The sequence below is a fragment of the Mauremys mutica genome, chromosome 2 (genome assembly GCF_020497125.1).
Source record: "Mauremys mutica isolate MM-2020 ecotype Southern chromosome 2, ASM2049712v1, whole genome shotgun sequence".
Classification (NCBI taxonomy): domain Eukaryota; kingdom Metazoa; phylum Chordata; order Testudines; family Geoemydidae; genus Mauremys; species Mauremys mutica.
The window spans coordinates 4,024,808-4,042,711 of NC_059073.1; positions in this window are offsets into that span (position 1 = coordinate 4,024,808).

Consider the following 17,904-nt stretch of genomic DNA (forward strand, 5'->3'; position numbering starts at 1 on the left):
CTCCAGTGATGGAGATTCCACAACCTCCCTGGGCAATTTATTCCAGTGCTTCACCACCCTGACAGTTAGGAACTTTTTCCTAATGTCCAACCTAACCCTCCCTTGCTGCAATTTAAGCCCATTGCTTCTGGCCCTGTCCTGTAGGGTTAACAAGAACAATTTTTCTCCCTCTTCCATGTAACAACCTTTAATGTACTAGAAAACTATTATCATGTCCCCTCTCAGTCTCCTCCTCTCCAGCCTAAACCAACCCAGTGTTTTCAACCTTCCCCAGGGCCGCTCGGGGGGCGTGGGGCCGGGGCAAGTGGGGCAATTTGCCCTGGGCCCCCACGAGAATACAGGATTCTATAGTATTGCAGCTTTTTTTTAATGGAAGGGGCCCCCCAAAATTACTTTGCCCCCGGCCCCCTGCATCCTCTGGGTGGCCCTGACCTTCCCTCGGAGCTCGTGGTTTCTGGCCCTTTTATCATTTTTGTTGCTCTTCTCTGGACACTCTCTAGTTTGTCCACATCTTTTCTGAAACACAGTGCCCAGAACTGGACATGATATTCCATTTGAGGTCTAACCAGCGCAGAGTAGAGCCGAAGAATCACTTCTCGTGTCTTGCTTACAACACTCCTGCTAATACAGCCCAGAATGTTTGCTTTTTTTGCAACAGTGTTATGCTGTTGACTCATATCTAGCTTGTGATCCACTATGACCCCCCAGATCCCTTTCTGCAGTATCCTTCCTATGCACTCATTTCCCATTTTGTATGTGTGCAACTGATTGTTCCTTCCTAAGTGAAGCAGCAAAGAATCCTGTGGCACCTTATAGACTAACAGACGTTTTGCAGCATGAGCTTTCGTGGGTGAATACCCACTTCTTCTTCCTAAGTGGAGCACTTTGCATTTCTCCTTATTGGATTTCATCCTATTTACGTCAGACCATTTCTCCAGTTTGTCCAGATTGTTTTGAATTTTAAGCCTATCCTCCAAAGCACCTGCAACCCCTCCTAGCTTGGTATTGTCCACAAACGTTATAAGTGTATGTCATGGAGGGTGGGGAAGTCAGGGCCTTGCACCCCTCTTCCTGAGATTCACCGTGACTCTCAGCCAGCCAGTAAAACAGAAGGTTTATTAGATGACAGGAACACAGTCCCAAGCAGGGCTTGTAGGCACAACCAGAACCCCTGAATCAAGTCCTTCTGGGGGGTTCAGGGAGCTTAGACCCCAGCTTGGGGTTCCCTGCATTGCACCTCCCAGCCCAAGACTGAAAAACAAAACTCCTCCAGCAGCTCTTTCCCCTCCCCGCAGCTCCTCGTCTCCTTTGTTCACTCTCCCAGGCAGAAGGTGTCACTTCTCCCAACCCCCCTCCTGGCTCAGGTTACAGCTCAGGCAGCTTCCTTCCAGGGAAGTCCCCCCCATCCCCAATGTAACTCTCCTGCAACATTCCCAGGTCAAATCCGCCCTGCTTCCTGCTCCGTCACAGTGTACTATATGCCCTGCTGGCCGAGACCTTGAGAGCCCAGGGCTACGAAGTCCAGGTACACGCCCTGATCGTGGGAGCCTGGGGCTCGTGGGACCCCCACAACGAGCCGGTTCTGAGAGCGTGTGGGGTCGGTCAATGCTACGCCCGGCTCATGAGACAGCTCATGGTGTCCGACACCATCAGGTGGTCTGGAGACATTTATACCGAACACATCACCGGACACCGCCAATACCACACTGAGTAATCGAGACCGCCGACCAGGGAAATAACCCACTTCCTTCCCTGACCGACCAAGGGACGCACCACACCCATGTACCTATCCGCTCCACCGATACTGACTTGGACTCCTTATCATTCCATGGGTGGCGAACCCGAGCCCACTTATCCACTGACACTTTAAAAACCCTTGCACCCCAGTCTGGCTCTATGCCGGATATGCGATATGTATGTATCTTTTCATCCTTGCAAATGATCTCTGTAACCCCCCATAACCCAAGCCTGACCCCAGATGTACAGTACCTTCCCTCTCAACCTGTGTATATTTCATTTCAAACATTTACTTTAATAAAAATTTTAAATCTGTGCCATTACTGATGAAGATATTGACCAGAACCAGACCCAGAAGCGATCCCTGCGGAACCCCACTCGTTACACCCTTCCAGCATAACTGTGAACCACTGATAACTGCTCTCTGGGAACGGTTTTCCAACCAGTTTTGCACCCACCTTATTGTAGCTCCATCTAGGTTGCATTTCCCTAATTTGTTTATGAGAATGTCATGCAAGACAGTATCAAAAGCCTCACTAATGTCAAGATATACCACATCTACTGCTTCCCCCCTATCCACAGGGCTTGTTACTCTGGCAACGAAAGCTGTTAGCTTGGTTTGACACGATTTGTTCTTGACAAATCCATGCAGACTGTTACTTATCACATATTATCTTCTAGATGTTTGCACATTGATTGCTTAATTATTTGCTCCAGTATCTTTCCGGGTATTGAAGTTAAGCTGACTGGTCTGTAATTCCCTGGGTTCTCTTTGTTCCCCTTTTTATAGATTAGCACTATATTTGCCCTTTTTCAGTCCACTGGAATCTCTCCCATCTTCCAGTTTTCAAAGATAATCGCTAATGGCTCAGATATCTCCTCAGTCAGCTCCTCGAGTATTCTAGGCTGCATTTCATCAGGTCCTGGTGACTTGAAAATCTCTAGCTTGTCTAAATAATTTTTAACTTGTTCTTTCCCTATTTTAGCCTCTGATCCTACCTCATTTTCACTGGCATTCACTATGTTAGACATCCAATCACTACTAACCTTTTTGGTGAAAACTGAGACAAAGTCATTTAGCACTTCTACTGTTTCCACATTTTCTATTACTCAATGTGTGGGTCGGGGGAACAGTAATTGGCTCTCGCGGACTCTCAGGATCTCATAGACTTTAAGGTCAGAAGGGACCATTATGATCATCTAGTCTGACCTCCTGCACAACGCAGGCCACAGAATCTCACCTACCCACTCCTGTAACAAACCCCCAACCTCTGTCTGAGCTATTGATGTCCTCAAATTGTGCTTTAAAGACCTCAAGGTGCAGAAAATCCTCCAGCAAGTGACCTGTGCCCCACACTGCAGAGGAAGGTGAAAAACCTCCAGGGCCTCTGCCAATCTGCCCTGGAGGAAAATTCCTTCCCGACCCCAAATATGACGATCAGTTAAACCCTGAGCATGTGGGCAAGACTCACCAGCCAGACATCCAGGAAAGAATTCTCTGTAGTAACTGAGATCCCACCCCATCTAACATCCCATCACAGACCATTGGGCATACTTACCGTTAATAGTCAAAGATTAATTAATTGCCAAAATTAGGCTATCCCATCCTATCATCCCCTCCATAAACTGATCAAGCTTAGTCTTGAAGCCAGATATGTCTTTTGCCACCAGTACTCCCCTTGGGAGGCTGTTCCAGAACTTCACTCCTCTGATGGTTAGAAACCTTCATCTAATTTCAAGTCTAAACTTCCTGATAGCAAGTTTATATCCATTTGTTCTTGTGTCCGCATTGGTACTAAGCTTAAATAATTCCTCTCCCTCCCTGATATTTATCCCTCTGATATATTTATAAAGAGCAATCATATCCCCCCTCAACCTTCTTTTGGTTAGGCTAAACAAGCCAAGCTCTTTGAGTCTCCTTTCATAAGACAGGTTTTCCATTCCTTGGATCATCCTAGTAGCCCTTCTCTGTACCTGTTCCAATTTCAATTCATCCTTCTTAAATATGAGAGACCAGAACTGCACACAGTATTCCAGATGAGGTCTCACCAGTGCCTTGTATAATGGTACTATCACCTCCTTATCTTTGCTGGAAATACCTCGCCTGATACATCCTAAAACCGCATTAGCTTTTTTAACGGCCATATCACATTGGCGGCTCATAGTCATCCTGTGATCAACCAATACTCCGAGGTCCTTCTCCTCCTCTGTTATTTCCAACTGATGTGTCCCCAATTTATAACCAAAATTCTTGTTATTAATTTCTAAATGCATGACCTTGCACTTTTCACTATTAAATTTCATCCTATTACTATTACTCCAGTTTACAAGCTCATCCAGATCTTCCAGTATGATATCCCGGTCCTTCTCTGTGTTAGCAATACCTCCCAGCTTTGTGTCATCCGCAAACTTTATTAGCACATTCCCGCTTTTTGTGCCAAGGTCAGTAATAAAAAGATTGGTCCCAAAACCGATCCCTGAGGAACTCCACTAGTAACCTCCCTCCAGCCTGACAGTTCACCTTTCAGTACAACCCGTTGTAGTCTCCCCTTTAACCAGTTCCTTATCCACCTTTCAATTTTCATATTGATCCCCATCTTTTCCAATTTAACTAATAACTCCTCATGTGGAACTGTGTCAAATGCCTTACTGAAATCGAGGTAAATTAGATCCACTGCGTTTCCTTTGTCTAAAAAAATCTGTTACCTTCTCAAAGAAGGAGATCAGGTTGGTTTGGCACAATCTACCTTTTGTAAAACCATGTTGTATTTTGTCCCAATTACCATTGACCACAATGTCCATGACTACTTTCTCCTTCAAATTTTTTTTTTTCCCCAAGACCTTACATACTACAGATGTCAAACTGACAGGCCTGTAGTTACCCAGATCACTTTTTCCCCCCTTTCTTAGTTCCTATTTTTATGTTAGCAATTCTCCAGTCGTGCGGTACAACCGCTGAGTTTACTGATTAATTAAAAATTCTTACTAATGGGCTTGCAATTTCATGTGCCAGTTCCTTTAATATTCTTGGCTGAAGATTATCTGGGCCCTCCAATTTCATCCCATTAAGATGTTCGAGTTTGGCTTCTACCTCGGATGTGGTAATATCTACCTCCATATCCTCATTCCCATTTGTCATCCTACCATTATCCCTAAGCTCCTCATTAGCCTCATTAAAGACTGAGGTAAAGTATTTGTTTAGATATTGGGCCATGCCTAGATTATCCTTAACCTCCATTCCATCCTCAGTGTTTAGCGATCCCACTTCTTCTTTCTTCTTCTTTATATGGCTATAGAACCTTTTACTATTGGTTTTAATTCCCTTTGCAAGGTCCAATTCTACATGGCTTTTGGCCTTTCTTACTTTATCCCTACATGTTCTGACCTCAATAAGGCAGCTTTCCTTGCTAATCCTTCCCATCTTCCACTCCCTGTGCCCTCTCGGCTCTGTATGGCCCCTGGGAGAAACCCTCTGCACTGTGACAGCCCTTCTCAAGGGTTGCACTCGCTCTGTGGGGTTAGGCCCTTTGGCTCCGCCCTTAGTATCAGTTTGCATCAGCACCGCCCCCAGCCCTGTGTCCGAGGCGTTGGTGAACACCAGGAAGGTTTGTTAAAATCCGGGTTTACCAGCACCAGGCCCTGGATAAGTGCCCCCTTCAGCGCACAGAGAGCCCCCTGGCACTGCTCGGTCCAGACCACTTTGTCTGGCTTCCCCTTCCTACACAGCCCCGTGAGGGGAGCCGCCAGGGAGCTAACATGGGCCACAAACCTCTGGTAGTACCCGGCCATCCCAATGACAGCCTGGACCTGCTTCTTAGTCTGGGGAGCGGCCAGTCCTGGATCGCCTCCACCTTGGCCGGCTCCGGCTTCAGGTGGCCGCCCCCCACCTTGTGGCCCAGGTATGACACCTCTGCCATCCCCACCTTGCACTTTTCAGCTTTTATGGTCAGTCCTGCACCCTGGAGGTGACCCAGCCCCCTCTTCACCTGGGACACATGTTCTTCCCAGGTCTGGCTAAAGACACAGATATCGTCAATTTACGCCAGAGCAAAGTCCTCCATCCCCCTTAGTAATTTGTCCACCCGACGCTGGAAGGTGTCAGGTGCCCCCTTGAGACCGAAAGGCAGGACCAGGAACTCGAAGAGCCCGATTGGGGTGGTGCAGGCAGACTTCGCCCTGGCCTCCGGGTCCAAAGGCACCTGCCAGTCGCCTTTGGTAAGATCCATGGTAGTGAGGTACCGGGCGCCCCCCAACTTCTCTAGGATCTCATCGGTCCTAGGCATGGGGTCGGCATCGGACACGGTGATGGCATTGAGCTTCCAATAGTCCACACTGAACTGGATTGACTCGTCCTTCATGGGGGCCAGCACCATGGGTGAGGCTCAGGGGCTGTTGAACGGCTGGATCACCCCCAAAGCCAGCATGTCCCCGACCTCTCTCTCCAGGTCCTGGGCTGATTTCCCAGTGACCCTGAAGGGGGAACACCTGATGGGACGGTTGGCTCCCCTCTCCACTCGGTGAACAGCCAGGTTAGTGAGCCCAGGCTGGTTGGAGAACAGCTGCTGGTACAAATGCAGCACCTCTCTGATCTCTGCCTGCTGGGCAGGGATTAGCTGATTTGAGAGGGGAATTGATTCCAGCGAGAGGCTGGCTCCCGTCTCAGGAAGGAGGCCGACCAGGGACCCTCTCCCTTCTCCTCCCACTGCCCTCACACAGCCAGCACCAACTTCTCCCTGCCCCAGTACGACTTCATCCTGTTGACATGGTGCACCCGGTGGCTGTGCACCTAGCTGGACAGTTCCACCACATAGTTCACCTCGTTTACCTGTCCCATGACCTTGAAGGGGCCGTCCCAGGCAGCTTGTTCCTCGTCACAGGGATTAGAAGCATCACCTGGTCCCCGGTGCCATGGGAGTAGGTGTGACATTATTGACATAAACTATGACCGTATAGATCATTGTTGCAACCACTGTTATATATTTGCACCAAATCTTGTACAAAGGACATCCAGTAAGGTGTCTATGGAAAGGTTATGATGTGCTGGGTATGATTAGGCTGCCTGTATGGGTGTATCATTTCTGTAGTTGAAGTTATGAGTATTGGCTCTGTACTTGTATCTCAATGTGTTTTGATTCTAAGTAGCCTCAGTGAAGCATTTGGTCAGCTTGAGAAGGGGCTATTCTCCATAAGTGCCCAATCGAGAAACACTTCACTGACAATGAACTTTGGGAGACTCCAATCCACATCTGAGCTTTCCTGGGAAGGTTCAAACTAACATGTAAACAATGGCGTTGACCTGCAAACTGAGTCATGCATGGACATGTGACTTGCCCATGTGACTCCAGACTCCATCTTGCTGCTGTGATTTCCACAGTAAGAAGGGAGAGGGTCCTTCCACAGGGCAAAGGATATAAAAGGCCCTGGGAACCCCTCCATCTTGTCTTCAATCCACTTCTTACTTCTGGAGGAACCTTGCTACAAACTGAAGCTCTGAACAAAGGACTGAATGACCCATCCCAGCTGGGGATGTTCTAGAGACTTGATTTGAGCCTGTAGTTTATTCCATCACTGCTACAAGCCTGAACCAAGAACTTTGCAATTATTGGATGTAATTGATTTCATTTAACCAATTTTAGCTCTCATTTATAATTTTTTTTATGAATAAACTTTTAGATTTTAGATTCTAAAGGATTGGCAACAGCGTGATTTGTGGGTAAAATCTGATGTGTATATTGACCTGGGTCTGGGGCTTGGTCCTTTGGGATCGGGAGAACCTCTTTTCTTTTACTGGGGTGTTGGTTTTCATAAACATTTGTCCCCATAACGAGTGGCACTGGTGGGGATACTGGCAAACTGGAGTGACTAAGCAGAGGTGGCTCTATATTTTTTACCGCTCCAAGTGTGGCAGTCAGGCGGCCTTTGGCGGCATTTCTGCAGGAGGTCCGCCCCAGTCCCGCGGATTTGGCGGCATGTTTGCAGGAGGTCCGCCGGTCCCGCGCCTTCGGTGTACCTGCCACTGAATTGCTGCTGAAGCCGCAGGACTGGCGGAACTCCCACAGGCATGCCCCCGAAGGCTGCCTGACTGCCACCCTCACGACGACCGCAGGCCACCCCCACCCCCTGACTTGCTGCCCCAGGCACGTGCGCTGGTGCCTGGAGCAACCCCTGTGTCTAAGGGAATTGCTTGTGTAACTTGTGGTTAGCCTGTGGGGGTGAGACCAAAGTCCTCTCTGGCTGGTTGGTTTGGTGCCTTAGAGGTGGAAAAACCCCAGCCTGGGGCTGTAACTGCCCCGTGTTAAGTGATTTGTCCTGAATTGATTCTCTCAGTCGTGTTCCGCCAAAGGCAGCACCTGTCACAGTGGCGTAGTCAGCAGGATCCACAGAACCAGGTCAATTAAGCTTTGGGTCAGAACTCCACACTATCCACATTGGAATTGTGGTATTGAGAGTTTGGTTGGTTAAAGATCAGTGACAATGGATGAGCAAAGAGCATATGAGGTCTTGACAAAAAAGCCCTGGAAGATTTGTGCTCAGAAAAGGGGATAAGCTTTAGAAAGATGCTATAAATCAAGAACTGAGAGAGCTGTTAATGGCCAGTGAACAGGGGGCAGGAGCACGGCCCTTACCCGATGCTACAGAAGCTGCAGAACAGCAAGTAGCGTGCAAAAGGCAGCAAGTAAACTGCAACTTGAGCGTGAACAGAAACTAGCAGACACTGGATTGCTGGAAAAGCAAAAGAATGTTGAATTAGAAAAAGAAGCGAAAGAAAGAATGGCTGGATTGGGGCCGGGGGGGGGGGGGGGGGAAGCTGCTGAAAGAGAGAGAAGCCAAAGAAAGGAATGTTGAATTAAAAAGAAAAGCTGATGAAAGAAAGAAGACGGCCGCTGAGAGAGAGGAAAGGCCTTGGAGGGGGTGTATGGAGCTGCTGGCTGCTGAGGAGAGGGGTGCCAGACTTAGGCTCCAAGTCAAAAAAGCAAGGGAAGAACAGCAGAAACTGTAATAAACAGGACTTTCAAGATGATACAATGTTGGTATGCTGTAGAGACTCTCCCCGGGTTATGCAAAGCCAACTTGCGCAAATCCGCACTTACGGAAAAAGTTCCGTAAGCTAGAAAGTTTTGGTTGGTTGTTTTTTGTGTAATGGTTGGGTAAACGTTTCCAACTTACACAAAATTCGAGTTACACAAGGTGTTCCGGAACGGAACACTTGCGTAAATCGGGGAGCGTCTGTATTACTCTGTAAAAGCAGCAAAGAATCCTGTGGCACCTTATAGACTAACAGACGTTTTGCAGCATGAGCTTTCGTGGGTGAATCCCCACTTCTTCGGATGCAAGCAGTGGAAATTTCCAGGGGCAGGTATATATAAGCAAGCAAGAAGCAGGCTAGAGATAACGAGGTTAGTTCAGTCAGGGAGGATGAGGCCCAAAATGGCTAGCCAACTACAAAACCAGTTTCTCCTCCCTTGGTTTTCACACCTCAACTGCTAGAAGAGGGCCTCATCCTCCCTGATTGAACTAACCTCATTATCTCTAGCCTGCTTCTTGCTTGCTTTTACAGATCCAGACTGACACGGCTACCCCTCTGATACTTGTATTACTCTGAGCAGTTTTCGGTATTTAACCCATTATGCTATGACCAGGGGAGGGGGACTCTAACCTGGTGGGAAATAGCTGTTTGTCTGTGAATGAAGTTTCTGAATGTCTGTCTAATGAAGGGGTCAGCAACCTATGGCACACGTGCCAAAGATGGCACATGAGCTGATTTTTAATGGCACGCTGCTGCCTGCTGGGCTGAGCGGGGATGGTGGCCGGGACCCCGGCAGGCAGCAGCGTGCCATTAAAAATCCTGCCCAGCGCAGCCTGCTCCTCTCTGCCCCTCCCGCCGGCATTTGCACCTGCTTTCCTGACCTCCGTCACTTCCGGCGGGAGGTTGTGTTTCCAGGTTAGCCTGTCCATGCCGCTACCTGGTGTCCGTGGAGTCTGAGCGAGCCCAGAAGCGGCTCCGCCGGCGGGGGCAGGACGAGGGACCCGGCCCCACAGGAGTTGCAGCGCCCGCAAGGCCTGTAAGTGGGGAAGGGTCCCAGCTGTGCCGTGTGCCCGCCCGCCCCGAGCACGGCCGGCCCCGCTCCCTGGATTCAGGCAGGCTGCCCCGGGGCTGGAGCTCCAGTACCGGGATGAGCTTGGCTCTGTACTGGGGCAGGCCACATCCCACAGCCCGAGCCCGGGGGCTGCGGCTCGCCACCTGCTGGACCCTGGGAACAGCTGGGTCGTGCCTCCTTCCCCACCCCAGGTCACTGGACCCCACTCCCCTCCGGCATTGAGGGCAGAACCCAGCTTCTGGCCGCCGGCCCATTGCCAGCCGGGGTCCTGGCCACCGGTCCCACTCAGCCTGTTGCTGGCCTAGGTGAACAGAACCCCAGGCCGGCAGCAGGCTGAGCGGGCCGGCGGCGTAAGATCTGCATTTAAATTTAATTGTAAATGAAGCTTCTTAAACATTTTGAAAACCTTGTTTATTTTACATATGACAATAGTTTAGTTATATAATATAGACCAAGAGAGACCTTCTAATCCGATGAAGTGGGTCTTCACCCACGAAAGCTCATGCTCCAATATGTCTGTTAGTCTATAACAGGGGTCGGCAACGTTTCAGCAGTGGTGTGCTGAGTCTTCCTTTATTCACTCTCATTTAAGGTTTCACGTGCCAGTAATACATTTTAACATTTTTAGAAGGTCTGTTTCTATAAGTCTATAATATATAACTAAACGATTGCTGTATGTAAAGTAAATAAGGTTTTTAAAACATTTAAGAAGCTTCATTTAAAATTAAATTAAAATGCAGAGCCCCCTGGACTGGTGGCCAGGACCTGGGCAGTGTGAGTGCCACTGAAAATCAGCTCATGTGCCGCCTTCGGCACTCGTGCCATAGGTTGCCTACCCCTGGTCTATAAGGTGCCACAGGACTCTTTGCTGCTTCTAAAAAACGTTATAAGGTATTATTGGCATGTAAAACCTTAAATGAGAGTGAATAAATGAAGACTCGGCTCAGCACTTCTGAAAGGTTGCCGACCTCTGGTCTAATGTCTCAGAAGTGAATCTGAAATTAGATCAAGCACAGACAGAACTAATTGGTCAAGAAAATGTTTCTCTGGAGCAGATTAAAGTGGATAGTCAGGTTGAAGCGCTAGCTGAGGAAGGCAAGGAAAGTTTGGATGGGCCGAGGCGGCCTTGTGAGCTGATGGCTTTGTCTAGTCAGCAGTTTGGGAAGACAAGGACGGTGGAAGATGAGTGTCCCTATCCCTTAGCTGTTACCTGTGTGGAAAAATGTGACAATGAAGGAAATGTGCCTGTGTCTGTCAGGGATATTGACTTGCCTATGGAGGAAGCTACCTCGGTCTCCAAGCAGTTGTCTGTGAACAGCCCTGTGTGCTGGGACAAGGGAAAGGAGATCCCAAGCTGTGTGTCTGGTAGAGGAGAATGTGTCTCCGGCTCTTCTGTGTCTGTGGAGCAGACAGAAGGGGCCTTTCAGCCTGGGAGGGTTGAGAATAGTGCAGTTGTCTCAGAGTTGGTTCTGGATTCAACTAAAGCCCAGGAAGGGAATGGTCCTAAGTTTGTGTCTGCTGGGGAGAATGGCCCTGTGACTAGGTTGCATCCAGTTAGTGTCTTAGCAAAATCTGAGAGACCAGACAATTCTGGTGCTTGTATTTTGCCTGTTGCTAGTGTGTGGTTGGAAAAGGGTGTAGCAGCTCTGTCTGATCAGGGTGATACCCTAGCCAGGGCACAAGGAGAGCATGAAAGTGATTTAACTGTGTTATCTACTGACAGTTGGGAAACTTGTAGCAAGAAGGAGAAGGCTTCTGACCTTTTGACTATGAAGTCTATGAGTTTGCCTGAAAGCGGATTGTGTAGGAATCTGCCTGATGGTCCAGAGTTGATTCTAAATGTAAGTGAGACCCAGAAAGAGTCTGTTGTTGCTTAGGGAAGTGTTCCTTTAAAGCAAGCCCTAGGTGAAGCGTGTAAGGGCAGAATTTCTGAGAGGGGTGAATTGCTGCTTAGAAAAGCTCATAGGGAAAATTTCCACTACTTGCATCCGACGAAGTGGGTATTCACCCAGGAAAACTCATGCTGCAAAACGTCTGTTAGTCTATAAGGTGCCACAGGATTCTTTGCTGCTTATAGGGAAAGGAATCCTCATGGTAATCTGTGCAAGTGGTTTACTGCAGCTAAAGGGTGTGAAAGTGATTTAATCAAGAAAGTTTCAGTTCCTAACAGCCAGAAATGTTCTGTTGTGAATGGATCCACTGACTTTCCTTTTGAGAGATCCAGTGTGTGTAGCTTTGAAAATGTCTCAGATGGAGTAAAAGCTGTTAGGAAAGTTGAGCAGCCCTATAACCAAGGGGCTGTGCTTGAACAGCTTGTTGGGAAGACCATGGTGTTGGGACAGGACTGTCTCCAGGCTGATTCTGGGAGGGAGCAGTCTGTGCTTCAGGGTCCAAGGAAAGAGTTGGTTACTGGTGTTTCAGAGCAGAACAGTTTTATGGCTAAATGCTTGAGGATGCAGGGGAGAGCAAGCCAGCTCTCACCCTCAGACCCTCTGGATTTGTGTGGTATCTCTGTAAGACAGAGTCCAGTCTTGGAATTGGTAGCAGCTAAGAAGTTAAACGCTAGTGTCTGTGTTGATGCAAATTACCTGGCTGGCAGGGAGAAGAAAGACTTGCTAATAGCTGTTAGCACCAAGAGCCCACCCCATCAGCCAGTGAATTCTGTTAAGCAAGAGAAATCAGAGTTTGATCCTTCAGGACAAGGAAGAAGAAGAAAACTTAATTTTGCAAAGGGAAGCCATAGAGTAACCCTAAAAGGCCCAAACCCCAATGGTATTGAGCCAAAGGTGTGGCATGACAAACATGATTGTAGATGGACACTTGCAATGGATTTGTTGTTATTGCTGAGGGTGATTTTTATAACTAACGTGTTGCTGTTACCAAGAACTGTAAGAATGTACAATGTGCCTAATCTTGTGGAAAATCCCTTGAACACGTTGAAAGGGATACATGAAAACACACTTTATGTTAAAAGGCCTTGTAATGCTGATGTTTCACAGTTAGTGCCTGTAAACAGTCTTGGAACTTTTCACAGGGGAAAAGACATTCCAGACCTGATGTGCTGTATGAAAAGGGAAACTGAGGCACACGACCATATTGCTTGCATGGCTAAATGCCAAGATTCCTGTACTATGGACAACATTAGTGCAGTGAAACCCCACTATAATGCGATGTTTGGGGTCCAAAAACTTCCATCGCGCTAAATGCGGGTCACGGTATAGCAGGGTTTCAAACCAGTCAGTCTGTCAGTGGTCCCCAACGCGGTGCATTGATGTGCCCCTAGTGCCCTGCAGGGGAGAGGAGCCGCGGCCCCGCCTGCCGGGGACAGAGAACTCCAGGGCTGTGGGCGTGTGACGTTATTGATATAAATGGGAACCATATAGAACATGGGTTGCAACCAAGGTCCTGTGGTGGCACCAAATCCTAAGTAAAGGGGGTCATATAAGGTGTCTAAGACCAGGTTCTGGGTTGCTGGTTATGATTATGCTGTCTGTATGTCTGTGTATCATTTTGTAGTTTAAGTATAAGTATTGGCTCTATACTGTCTGTATTTTGTATTATGCTCTGCCTCTGGGAAGTGTCCCAGACAAAGCTGATGTTAGCCCGGCATAGCTGGCTTGATGGCCCATTAAAGGGCCATCAGCTACACAATTGACCCATGGAGAGAAGGCAGACACGCCTTGTGACTCAGCAAAGTATGCAGAAACTTGTCCATGTGACTGCAAACTCCATATTATTTTTGCTGTAAGTTTCCACCGTGAGGACAAAGGGATTCTTACACCTGGAAAAGTCTATATAAGGCTGATGCATCATCTCCATCTTGTCTTCAATCCTGCTTCTGACCTCTGGAGGGACTTTGCTACAAACTGAAGCTTTACACAAGGGACTGAACGACCCATCCCAGTGGGGGATGTATTCCAGAGACTTAATCTGAACCTGCAGTTTACTCCAGCACTGCTGCAAGCCTGAACTAAGAACTTTGCCATTACTGTATGTAATTGATTCCATTTAACCAATTCTACCTCTCATCTCTACCTTTTTCCCTTTGTAAATAAACCTTTAGATTTTAGATTCTAAAGGATTGGCAACAGCGTGATTTGTGGGTAAGATCTGATGTGTATATTGACCTGGGTCTGGGGCTTGGTCCTTTGGGATTGAGAGAACCTTTTTCTTTTATTGGGGTGTTGGTTTTCATAACCATTCATCCCCAGGACGAGTGCACTGGTGGTGATACTGGGAGACTGGAGTGTCTAAGGAAATTGCTTGTGTGACTTGTGGTTAGCCAGTGGGGTGAGACCAAAGTCCTTTTTGTCTGGCTGGTTTGGTTTGCCTTAGAGGTGGAAAAACCCCAGCCTAGGGCTGTAACTGCCCTGTTTAAGCAATTGGTCCTGATTTGGCACTCTCAGTTGGGTCCCGCCAGAATCGCTCCGTCACAGGGCGCCAGTGCTCTCTGTCCCCAGCAGGCGCGGGCTGCAGCTTCTCTCCCCTGCCATGGTGTTGGGGACCGCTGGTACAGTGCTGTATTGTGCCTTAAAGGGAAGCCAACCTCTGATCGCGTTATATGCGATTTTGCATTATGGTGGGGCGCGTTATTGCGAGGTTTGACGGTATCTACATTGACTTGATGTTAATTGGGTTCCAAACATTGGCCAGAGCTTGTATGGATAAAGTAGCTCTGTTCTGTAGCTCTTGGCAATATCACGTGAGACATACAGGGACCATGCTGCAAGAGCAGATCCAATCAGCCATTGTTCTAACCAAGTTTTACCTTGAGTTTGTAAAGAGATTCAATCATGTTATGGAACATGACTTTGATAAACCATTTCTGTTATACACTGGTACGGCCTCTAACCCAACACTAGCTGTAGTGAGACAGAACCCAGGATGGGGAGCTCTTGGGATGCAGTCAGCGATGTTTGTGTCCATCCCTTCCTGTATCAATTTTGCATTGGGGATGTGACGTTAGGAGTGTGATATAATATCTCATTGGAAGGTGACAAGGCCAGAAAAAGTTAATTAACTGACAGACTAACTTGACCCAGGGCTGAGCTTTAGAGACTGGTTAGGAAAATATGTAAATGACCAGAGCTTTGAAATGCAGCTGGCATTGGTAGAGGTAGAAGGGGAGGTGTTTGCTCAGGGCTTGGGATGTCAGCAACCAAGGCTTGTCTATTGCTATGGCTTTAATTCAAAGATCAAAAAAGGAATATTAACATTTATGATGATACTTGAGTGAAATAGTATTATTGTCTATGTGTCTCTTTGAAGGTAGGAGGCACCCACAGGGTGGCAAGGAACAGTGGCTGGCAGGGTGGCCAGGCGGTGAGGAACAGTGTCTGGTGGGGCACCCACAGGTGGCAAGGAACAGCAGCTGGCGGGTTGCCAGGCAGTGAGGAACAGCGGCTGGAGGGGCACCCAGGCAGTGAGGAACAGAGGAAGTGCTCAGATGGTGAAACAAGCCAGGTGCCTTCTTCCCGGTGGGAGGGGAACTCACACAGATGCATCTCTGAACCCAGGGTCCTCACTGACCAAGGACAGCCCCTGTGAGTGGGGTGTGGTGAGGGAGCAGAGGGGGGCACGGTAAAGGAACTTTTGGTTGTAGAACTCAAGAACGTGAGGCAGAAGACGACTCTGCCTCATGCACTCTACGGTGGGCGTCCTGCTCACAGTTTACGTCTATGAGTCCTGCTTGTGGCATTTTCCCTAATTAATGTCAGGTGACTTCTCTCCTTTCATGAATGTTTCTTTCGTACACTCAGACTCTGTGCTTGCAAGTGGGGAAGTACTGCCTCTCCGAAGCACCCAGGGGTGCTGTGTAATTTCCCCAGGTTCCTGGGTGGGGGCTCGAGCTGGGTCTGTGTTGTATCGATGGAAAGGAGCCCCCAGATATTGAACCCAGCCCTGGTTGCTGCCAGCTCCACCTGGCAGACGGGTTACACAGCGGCTGTGAGATGATGTAATTTCCGTGTGTCAGTGTCACGGAGTCCCCGGGCGCTGCTCTGGAACTGCTCCCCACAAAGCCAGGCAGGACTCTGGGGAGCCTCCTCTCCCTCGGAGCAGCCTGTCTGCAGGGCAAGAAGCTCCCACGGCTTCACCTCCTGGGTCTCTCCTTGGAGCATTCAGCCTCCTCTGCCCCTCCGTGCGCTTCCCACAGCGAGTCCGCCCAGGTGGGGGCCTGGGTAAGCCAGAGGGTGCTGCCCCCCCCACTTCACAGTCAGACGTAACTCTTAGCCAGCCGGGAAAACAGAAGGTTTATTTGATGACAGGAACAGGGTCTAAAACAGAGCTTGTAGATACAGCGAACCGGACCCCTCGGCCGGGTCCATTCTGGGGGGCAGTGAGCCAGACCCCCATGTCTGCACTTCACTCCTCGTCCCCAGCCAGCTCCAGACTGAAACCCCCTCCAGCCCCTCCTCCTCTGCTCAGCCCCTTTCCTGGGCCAGGAGGTCACCTGATCTCTTTGTCTCCAACACCTTCAGTTGGCACCTTTGCAGAGGAGGGGCCCAGGCCATCAGTTGCTAGGAGACAGAGTGTCAGGCATTCAGGTGCACTGGCCCTTTGCTCTGCAGCAATCACACCCCCTGATCCCACCACCTAGATATTAAGAACTGCAGAGGGGACACTGAGGCACCAACACAGTATTCAGAGCAAACATTAAGAACAGTCCCAGTTTGTCACATCCAGTATCTTCCTGGGGAGGAAATCCCCAGCATTAAGGAGAGAAAGGCAGCACCAGGTGGAGCCAGGCACAGGGAAATGGGACACACTGTTAGCTCCACTCTCCAGCTCTTGATGTCTCCAGATCCGGCCTGGCCATCATTCTGGAAGATGCTTTGGTCACTGGGCTCAGTTCAGAAGACACTGGTGGGAGGGTGTCTCTGAGCTGTGCTATGCAGGTCACACTAAATGGTCTGATCCCCTCTGGCCTCAAACTGTATGAACAGTGCTGGGAACAAAGGGGAAATGTCTAATATTTTCATGAAAAATGTGACTTGGTTTCCCCACTCATTGTCTGTTGTCACCCACGGAGTGTGACGGAGTTAATTTCTCCTCTGGGCCAGGGAGGGAGTGAGGGTGGTTGGCTGGCCTGGGTGACTGCCTTGGAAAGGCCTGGAGCCCAGGGGAGGGCACAGGGAAGCAGTAGGGCTGCCAACTTTTAAATCGCATAAAACCGAACACCCCTGCCTGCCCCCTTCCCCGAGGCTCTGCCCCCGCTCACTCCATCCCCCCACCCTCATCATTTTCACCAGGCTGGAGCAAGGGGTTGGGGAACGGGCTCTGGGGTGGGGCTGAGGATGAGGGGTTTGGGGTGCAGGAGGGGCTCTGGGCTGGGAGGTGGAGCCGAGAGGTTTGGAGAGTGGGAGGGGCTGGGGCAGGGGGTTGGAGTGGGGGAGGGTGTGTGTGGGTTCTGGGAGGGAGTTTGGGGCAGGAAGGGGTGAGGGCTCTGGGGTGAAGCTTGGGATGAGGGGTTTGGGGTGCAGGAGGGGGCTCCGGGCTGGGGCAGGGGGTTGGGGTGTGGGAGGGGGTGCAGGGTCTGGGCTCCGGGCGGCGATTACCTCAGGTGGCTCCCGGAAGCAGCCGGTATGTCCGACTCCTAGGCAGAGGGGCCAGGGGGCTCTGTGCGCTGCACTCACCTGCAGGCGTTGCCCCTGCAGCTCCCATTGGTCATGGTTCCCAGCCAGTGGGAGCTGTGGAGCCGGCGCTCGGGGCGGGGGCAGTGCGCGGTGCCCCTGTGGTCGCCCCTTTACCTTGAAGCCAGAGGGACACGGCTGCTTCCAGGAGCCTCGCAGAGCCTGCCAGCCCCCCAATCGGACCATTAATGGCTGCCAGAGTCCCTTTTGGACAGGGCGTTCCAGTCGAAAACCGGACACCTGGCAACCCTAGGAAGCAGTGATGGCCTGGGAGACAAAGGCTGAGGGGTGAGGAGCTCGGCTGGCTGGGCAGGGGAGGCGCTACGGGGAGGGCAGGTGATGGACGCTCCTTCAGGCCTTTCCAGGGGGCTCAGAAAGGCAGCGTGTGGCGAAGGGGCTGCAGCTCCCCGCTGGTCCCATCGCTGCTGACGGGCCCA